Genomic DNA, 8,748 nt, shown 5'->3' with positions numbered 1-8,748 from the left:
ACAGCACCTGTTATTTATTTCACTGCTGATTTAAAACAGTAGGACAACATTTTCTGTCAAGTTGCAGTGTTTCCCTTTCCACTTGATCCATAGAATGTAGGAATTGCTTTACTACAATTTACAACTGAGCAGGGTGAAGAGGACCTACTACTTACATAGAGTGAGGACTTACTACTTCCTCACTGTTTATTAAATGTCCACTATGGAGGAAAAGTAATATTTTTAATCATTTTGATTAAGAACCTACTGTGTGCAAAGCAATTAACTCTTGAAAAAAAAATTGCAGATAAGAATTAGACACAGTTTCTGGTCTCCATAGAGCTCAGAATATAAAATAGTGTGGGGGATGGAGTTGACAACAGGTACATATGGAACAATGAAGACACAAAAACAATACAGGAGAAAATACATGAGAATAGAGCACTGTAGTTAGTGCAACCAAGTTTTAGGCTCCTCAACTCTCAAGTCAAACTTTAGAAAAAACCGTCAGCAAAATCTTGACAGGGTTTGAAGGAGCAGGGTTAAAGAGAAGTTACAACCTTAGTGTTCAAGAAGCAAAGTAATGTATAGCTTTCAAAGAACAAAGGAAGCTTATATGGGAAACTTCAAAAAAAAAAAAAAGAGAAACAACCAACACTCAACCAGATTCTGGAAATTGTAGGATATGTCCAAATTTTTCAGGTTTTGGTTCCTGATAAAAGTAAAATATATCTTCATATAAAAAAAAATCCTATCAAATAAGTGATGTCATTTGGCTTCCTACTCAGCTTTGTGTCCCTGTCATCCTTCATTCCTCACTATTATCCAACTAATTTATTAAATAATCTTTACTGATCCTCAACATCAACTTTGGCTACAACTATGTAGAATGTGCCTCAGGATTATTTTTTCCCTAAGGGAATATGAATACAGCAGAAACGTGGTTTCCCACAGCTGACAGCCCTTTACATAATTCTGATATTTTGATTAGTATTGTGAATGGTATAAGAGGACACAAAGTTGAATGTCACACATATGGCATCTCAATATGGCATTCAGATAGCATATGAAACTATTCGAGGCAAACGTCAATATGCTTTTTTCTACTGCCTAGTTTTTGGCTCATTTCACAGTTGATTCTAACTACATAAACTCGGCCATGTTGTAAACGTGCTTTACAACAATAGGCAGGTTCTGTGTTCATGTCCAGGTTTTCTTCTAATAGACATTTCAAAATACAAGTCAAGTCACATCTGGTCAGAGTGAATCCGATTTTCTGCCCTTAACCATCCTATATCATACAGCAAGAAACCATACTATGTTTTCAAGGTCACACGACACCTAGCTATGTCACAACTTCCAGAAACATATCTATGGCTTCTACTGAGGAGCTTAAACTTTAGGGAAAAAAATGCATACGTAGGCCAAGGGAAATTGATATTGGAAAAATATGGAAATAAGGGTAATTATTCATTCTGTAACAGAATTTTTCTATAGAAATGCCAATTCACTCAAATAATCATGTGGACTTTGCCAAACACTTCAGCATGAAGTGTTTGTTACTGTAAATCCCAATTCTTCATTTTTTTTCATAAACTATTAGCAATCACTTCAAGCACTTGCAATGTGCAGAGCACTGTGCTAAACTCATTATTCCCTGTAGCTGTTTTTAGAAGCATAAACACAAATAAGAGTCTACCATTACCTTTCTGCTTCTTTCATTAAACAGAAAAAAATGATAGGTTATCTGACGAAAAACAGCATCAATATTCTTGCAAGTGAACAGCACAGCTTGTGTGTTATACACCCCTTTAAGATTTCTAATGAGAAAGGAATAATGACAACTTTCTCTTTGGCATTCCCCTTGAGAGCTGGATGCTTTCTAAGACTTCCATCCAATATAGCCATTACCTTTATCATCAGTATTAACCTTTAAAATTTTAAACCACAAATGTTCAAGTGAATCACCATATAGATGCTGTGTATTTTTAATGACTTCCACTATTGATAGGTCAGTCTTGTGAGAACAGAACAAGCTCTTGCCTTGAAATTGAATTTTATCATTTCATTTAGGAACAGGGTAAGGAGAAGCTATAAATGCCATTTTTGTTTCTAACAAGGAAAACAGGCAAATATACATTTAATAATTTATCCAATATTGTATTTGAAGCATGAGAATTCATGAAGCATCTAGCAGGCATTCTGGGAACAAATAGTTTAGCTGGTCTTTGAAGAGGTGGTGATTTTTAGTTACGTTTAAGTATTCTGCTCTTTTCTCTAAGACTGTATCTCTTAAGGGACAATTGACCTAAAATTGGTATTTAAGCTTTTTTGATATTGGCTTAGAGTTGAAATTAAGAGGACCTGATTGAAGTTGATATTCTGTGATCTAATAGTTAGGGAAGGGATATGGCTTAGGGAGAGAGGGGATCTGGGTTCTAATTGTGGCTCTGCCATTTGCCTGCTGTGTGACCTTGGACAAGTCACTTCCCTGTGTTTCAGCTTCCTCATCTGCAGATTAAATGCCATTCTCCCTCCTATTTAGACTGTGGGACAGGGATGGTGTCCAATATATCTTGAATCAACTCCTGCTCTTTAACACACTTTATACCACAATTATTATTATTGTGATATTATGGGTGTGAAGTAAATTGGTGAGGGAGAAGGGGAGGGCCATGTAGTGATTAAATCTTATCTGAAGGCAGATTTACAATCTGTTCAACAGAGAATTCCTTTAACCAGAAGAAGCTAAAGGTAAGGAGACTTACAAAATGCTCCACTCCAGTTTTTTCCTCATTCAGTATACAGAAGAAGCAGCGTGGCTCAGTGGAAAGAGCCCGGGCTTGGGAGTCAGAGGTCATGGGTTCAAATCCCCACTCCTCTGCTTGTCAGCTGTGTGACTTTGGGCAAGTCACTTCACTTCTCTGGGCCTCAGTTACCTCATCTGTAAAATGGGCATTAAGATTGTGAGCCCCACATGGGACAACCTGATCACCTTGTATCCTCCTCAGTACTTAGAACAGTGCTGTGCACATAGTAAATGCTTAACAAATACCAAATTATTATTACAGAGGGATAAGGGGCTGCATCTGTTGTATACTTGCCTAATTACAAAAATCAGAGTAACAAGGGGGAAGTGTTCCTTGAGTATTAACACAATTAAAGCCACTATAAAAATGGTCTAACTTTAAAATGTATTCCAGTGTGACAGTGGGGTAAACTCTAATGCTGCTTAGAGCTTTGGCTTCAGCCAGCTAAGCAACATAATAGCAGTGGATTGAGCTGTAATACTGCAAGGTCTAGTTCAGAAGGTTCACCTAAGAATCTCTTCCCCTAAAAGGAAACAAAGAGTGACAGAACTTTTTGCCCATCACAAAAGTGACTTTTTTTCCCTATGGGAGACAGGGCTGGTCACAGTATTTCAAAAGAACCAGCTGTATTCATATCTACAATGCTTATGTCTAGATCAAAGAGGGCAGCTAGACAGAAACCTCTGCTCCTCTACTGTGATAGGCAGCAAGGGCTCAGGCTAATACCCAGAAATTCTTTCTGGGTATCAAGTTCCACTTAGAAAAAATAAAAACTCAGGAAATGATATGAATCAAAAAGAGACCAATCAGAAAAAAACAAATCAAAAGCTTTCCCACAAATATTCCGTGAGCTATAACTTTGAGACTGCAAAGTTTTTCAGTGTGTCATTGAATAACAAATCCTGTTTCAGCCCAAACGAAGAGAGATCATTGATTTTTCTACAGGTTCAATTGTATTTATTGAGCACTTACTGTGTGCAGAACAGACAGCATGCCTATGGTGTTGGTATTCTATGAGAGATAGTATTCCACCAATGGCTATTAATGTCCAATGTAATGCTTGAGTGGTCAGGATATTAGTTCAGTGATACTGATCTTCTTTAAAGGTAGCCCTGTAGTTTGCTGCCATCTTAAATAGGTTTTTTTTAATGTATTCAATCCTTTCTGAGGGGGAAAAATGACACCCTGAAACCTATTTCACTGATATTTGACTTCATCTTTCAGTTATTCATACTCCGTTTATTTCCCACTCTGCCTCAAAAGAGGTAACTGGTCTTAGTTTTTGAAAGCTTTTGACAGTAACCCAACCACCTTTCATCTTCTCTATAACCTTTAACTATTTAGACATTTGATCTATTTCTCATAAGTCATAGTTTAACTTCTCTCCTGCTGAACTCACCACAAGGACTTTCCAGTGGCCTTTCAGTGATGTTTGTGTCAGTATGCTACGCTGATATTTTTGGAATCTCAAACTTTTAAGGCTTGTAGTAATAACAATTATAATAATAGTATTTGTTGAGCACTCATAATGTGTCAAATGCTACACTAAGAACTGGGATAGATACAAGAGAAGTAGTGAGAGGTGGTGAGAATAAGTGAATAGAGCTCAGGCCTGTAAGTCAGAAGAACCTGGGTTTTAATCCCAGCTCTGCCACATATCTGCAGTGTGACATTGGGCAAGTCACTTCACTTCCCTGGAAAATGGGGATTAAGACTGTGAGCCCCATATGGGACAGGGACTCTGTCCCACCTGATTTAGTTAGATTCATTCATTCAATCGTATTTACTGAGCACTTACTGTGTGCAGAGCACTGTACTACTACTACTACTAATAATAATGGCATTTATTAAGCGCTTACTATGTGCAGAGCACTGTTCTAAGCGCTGGGGAGGGTACAAGGCAATCAGGTTGTCCCACAGGGGGCTCACATTCTTAACCCCCATTTTACAGATGAGGTAACTGAGGCCCAGAGAAGTTAAGTGACTTGCCCAAAGTCACACAGCTGACAATTGACAGAGCTAGGATTTGAACCCATGACCTCTGACTCCAAAGCCCGGGCTCTTTCCACTGAGCCACACTGCTTCTCTGCTTCTACTAAGTGCTCGGGAAGTGCAAGTCGGCAACATATAGAGATGGTCCCTACCTAACAACAGGCTCACAGTCTAGAAGGGGGAGACAGACAACAAAACATGTAGACAGGTGTCAGGTCATCAGACAAAGAATTAAAGCTAAATGCACATCATTAACAAAATGAATAGTAAATATGTACAAGTAAAATAGAGTAATAAATCTGTACAAACATATGGGAGGAGAGGAAAAATGGGGCTCAGTCTGGGAAGGCCTCTTGGAGGATGTGAGCTCAGATCCACCCCATCACTTAGTACAGTGCCTGGAACATTATAAGTGCTTAACAAATACAGCAATTACTATCATACAAGATAAACAGCTCCCACATAGGGCTCACAGTCTAAGCAGGAGAAAGAAAATACATTGAATCCCTATTTGACAGTTGGGAGAACTGAGGCACAGCAAAGTTAAGTGACTTCCCCAGGTAACACAGCAGGGAAATGGCCAAGTTGGAGTAGAACTCAAATCCTCTGACTCCAGAGTACCGTGTACTTTCCACTAGGCCACACTGCTCCTCCTATGACACCTTAAACTCCACTTGGAACTTCTGTTAATCATCCAGAGATTAACATTGCATTAAAGAAGCAGCGTGGCTCAGGGGAAAGAGCATGGGCGCTTGGGAGTCAGAGGTCATGGGTTCTAATCCTAGTTCCACCACTAATTGGCTGTGTGACTTTGGGCAAGCCACTTAACTTCTCTGTGCCTTAGTTACCTCATCTGTAAAATGGGGATTAAGATTGTGAGCCCCACGTGGGACAACCTGATCACCCAGTGCTTAGAACAGTGCTTTGCACATCATAAACTCTTAATACCATTATTATTATTATTATCCAGTGATATTTAGGATCTTTCATTCCCTCAATTGTAATTATTGAGTGCTTACTGTATACAGAGCACTGTACTAAGTGCTTCCATATCCCATTGTCTCAATTTACCCTACTGCCTCAAGAAACAGTTATACTGAAATTATGGTGTTATTGGTTTGCACAACACCCCTTGCACTCTATCATCTCTGTTGGTCATTCACCCACTGGAACAGTGAGTGCAACAAGCAAATAATTTCTAAGTCGGGGGATGGTGGGAGCAAAGGCAAACTGGAATATTCAATTTAACACATCTCCCTCTATAACCTCACAAAGCCAAATGCAAATGCTCTTCAAAAATCGAGACGTGATCTCAGATTATTATTCAGTGATGAGCATAATGAGCTCTAGTCTCTGCAGGGGGCACAGTTTTGTGCCAGTCAGGTTTGATTTCTGTGCTCAGCAGCAGCAATACAAATCCTGTACCTGGCAGACCTGAGATTGTCGGACTTGGGCTGCTGAACCTGAGAAGAAGGAGCCTAAAGCAATCTTCATGTGGTCTCCCTCCACCTGGCCTATCCTGTTGCTCCCTGGCCTAGCTGAGAGTGTCTTATGGAAGCATATACTATCCCTGAATAGGTCTGGCAGAAAAACACCTATATGACCAGCTAGTGATGACTACTGTGTGCTAAGCAGTGTACTATGCTTAATCATATTTGTTGAGTGCTTACTATGTGCAGAGCACTGTTCTAAGAACTTGAGAGAGTACAGAAATAACAGAGTTGATAGATATGTTCTCTACCCACAATGAGCTTATAGTCCAGATGAGAACTCGTTCTAAAAGAATCTAAGAATAATAGAGCAAGCGTGGGAGACCAACATAACAAAACATGAAACAGAATACTACAGGAGTTACAGAAAATTGTAGCTAAAGCTGCCAACTCATGTCCCTCAGTACCCTGGCATAGCTGTTTATAGTTCAGTCAAAACAGGAACAACAGCCTAAATGTTTGGAAAGTGAGTTGCCACTTTACCTTCACCTTCCAACAATGGAGAGGTAAGAACGGGGCCAGATGTTGATGGGGAATTGAAGCTCAGTGATATTTCTGTGATCTAGACTTTTCCAGTTCCACCTCAGTGGCACGGCTTTAGCCTTGGAATTGAGCTAGTAACAATAAAAATAGTAATTCTGGTATTTGTTAAGTGCCACATGATTTGGGAATTCCAGTCATGATAAACCCAAGTTATTAAATTTGCAGTTTCCCTAGGGTGCCAAGTTACAAAGCTAGCCATCCAGTAGTGCCATTTTGTCAGAGTTAAACCCCAGTGAGGAAGAACTTTCAGGCCAAACCACTGAGATAAAGAGGAGGTGCATGTTCAACAGATATTCCATTTCCGTGGATTGTAGGTCAGAACTTCTTTAAGGCAAATATGAAAAATGACAAAAGGTAGTTTTATACAATAGCTAAGCATTAAGCATTTGAACTGTGTTGTTATAGTGATAATACAAAAGCTATACTTAAAATTATTTTTCAAAAAGTACACAATATATTTACTCAGAGAAAAGGCCTTCATTAGATCAATATTGAGCATTTATTTGGTTCAGAGCAATTTACTAAGTTGTTGAGTATAACAGTGTTTGTAATAATAATAATAATAATAATGATGATGGTATTTACTAAGTGCTTACTATGTGCAAAGCACTGTTCTAAGTACTGGGAAGGTTACAAGGTGATCAGGTTGCCCCATGGTGGGGTTCACAGTCAATCCCCATTTTGCCGATGAGGTAACTGAGGCCAGAGAAGTGACGCAACTTGCCCAAAGTCACAAAGCTGACAGTAGGCAGAGCCGGGATTTGAACCCATGCCCTCTGACTCTAAAGCCCAAGCTTTTTCCACTGAGCTACACTACTTCTCATGCTGGTAGACATGTTCCTGCCCATATGGAGCTTGCAGTTTAGAGAAGGAGAAATTTATATAAATAATTTAATGCTTTAAATATGATTGATATTGTAAGTAAATATTCATCATAAATAAATATCCCTGTGGGCACATGACCAGAGATGATAGCGTGCAAGTAGTATTGAGCAAAGCAGTGTTACCATAAACACTTGTATAACTATTTTTTTTGGCAGTAGGATAAATTGAGGCAATAAGATGCAAAATACTTATAATACTAAAAAATAAAGATCAGGAATATTATATGAAAACAATTATCAAAGTATAATCGAACTGAAAATTCCAATGGGAAAGTCAGCTACACCATTATGCAAAAAACCCCTCCAAAATGCTTTCATTCAAGTCTGACCTCATGAATATGGGCTGAATTAGCAGACAGTATTTTTAAAAGACAAAAATAAGAATTTAAGACCTGTCATTTGAAAGAACTATTCTCATTCCCTTATATGCTAAAGAAAGACAATCTTTACAGTTAATCCATTGACATTTCCCTGATTTCTCTCGTGGACAGGGAATGTCTGCTATATTGTATTCTCTCAAGTGCTTAGTACACTGCTCTACACACAAGTGCTCAATAAGTATGATTAACATTCAATGCTGGTCCTTTTGAGGAAAAGGCCACTAAACAAACAAAAAAATCATTGAGAAAACCTGGCAGCAAGTCAAATAAATAAAACATTATCAGCTGCAGTAGTAGAGGAGGAGGCATGTAGGCAGATTTAATTGCAATTTGGCAGGTGAACCTTAACAGATTTTACAGATTTTATGTTCTATTGGTGCTTTATAACATATGTGACATAAGCATATATAGAAATCAAATGTTTTAAGAGGTGAAAGTTTTTTTTTTAATTCTAAGAACTCCAGACATTTCTCCCAAACTGTTAGTGTTCAAGTGTAGTCTAAATCTAGATTACTATCACTGTCCCTCTAGAATGTGAGCTTGTTGTGAGCAGACAATGTGTCTGATTTATTGTATTCTCCCAAGTGCTTAGTACAGTGCTTTGCACACAGTAAGTATGATTAATAATAATTGTCAATAATAGTTACTGGGCACCAACTCAGTGCACAAC

This window comes from Tachyglossus aculeatus, chromosome 24 (genome assembly GCF_015852505.1).
Source record: "Tachyglossus aculeatus isolate mTacAcu1 chromosome 24, mTacAcu1.pri, whole genome shotgun sequence".
Lineage (NCBI taxonomy): Eukaryota > Metazoa > Chordata > Mammalia > Monotremata > Tachyglossidae > Tachyglossus > Tachyglossus aculeatus.
Note: the sequence above shows the minus strand (reverse complement) of the source record.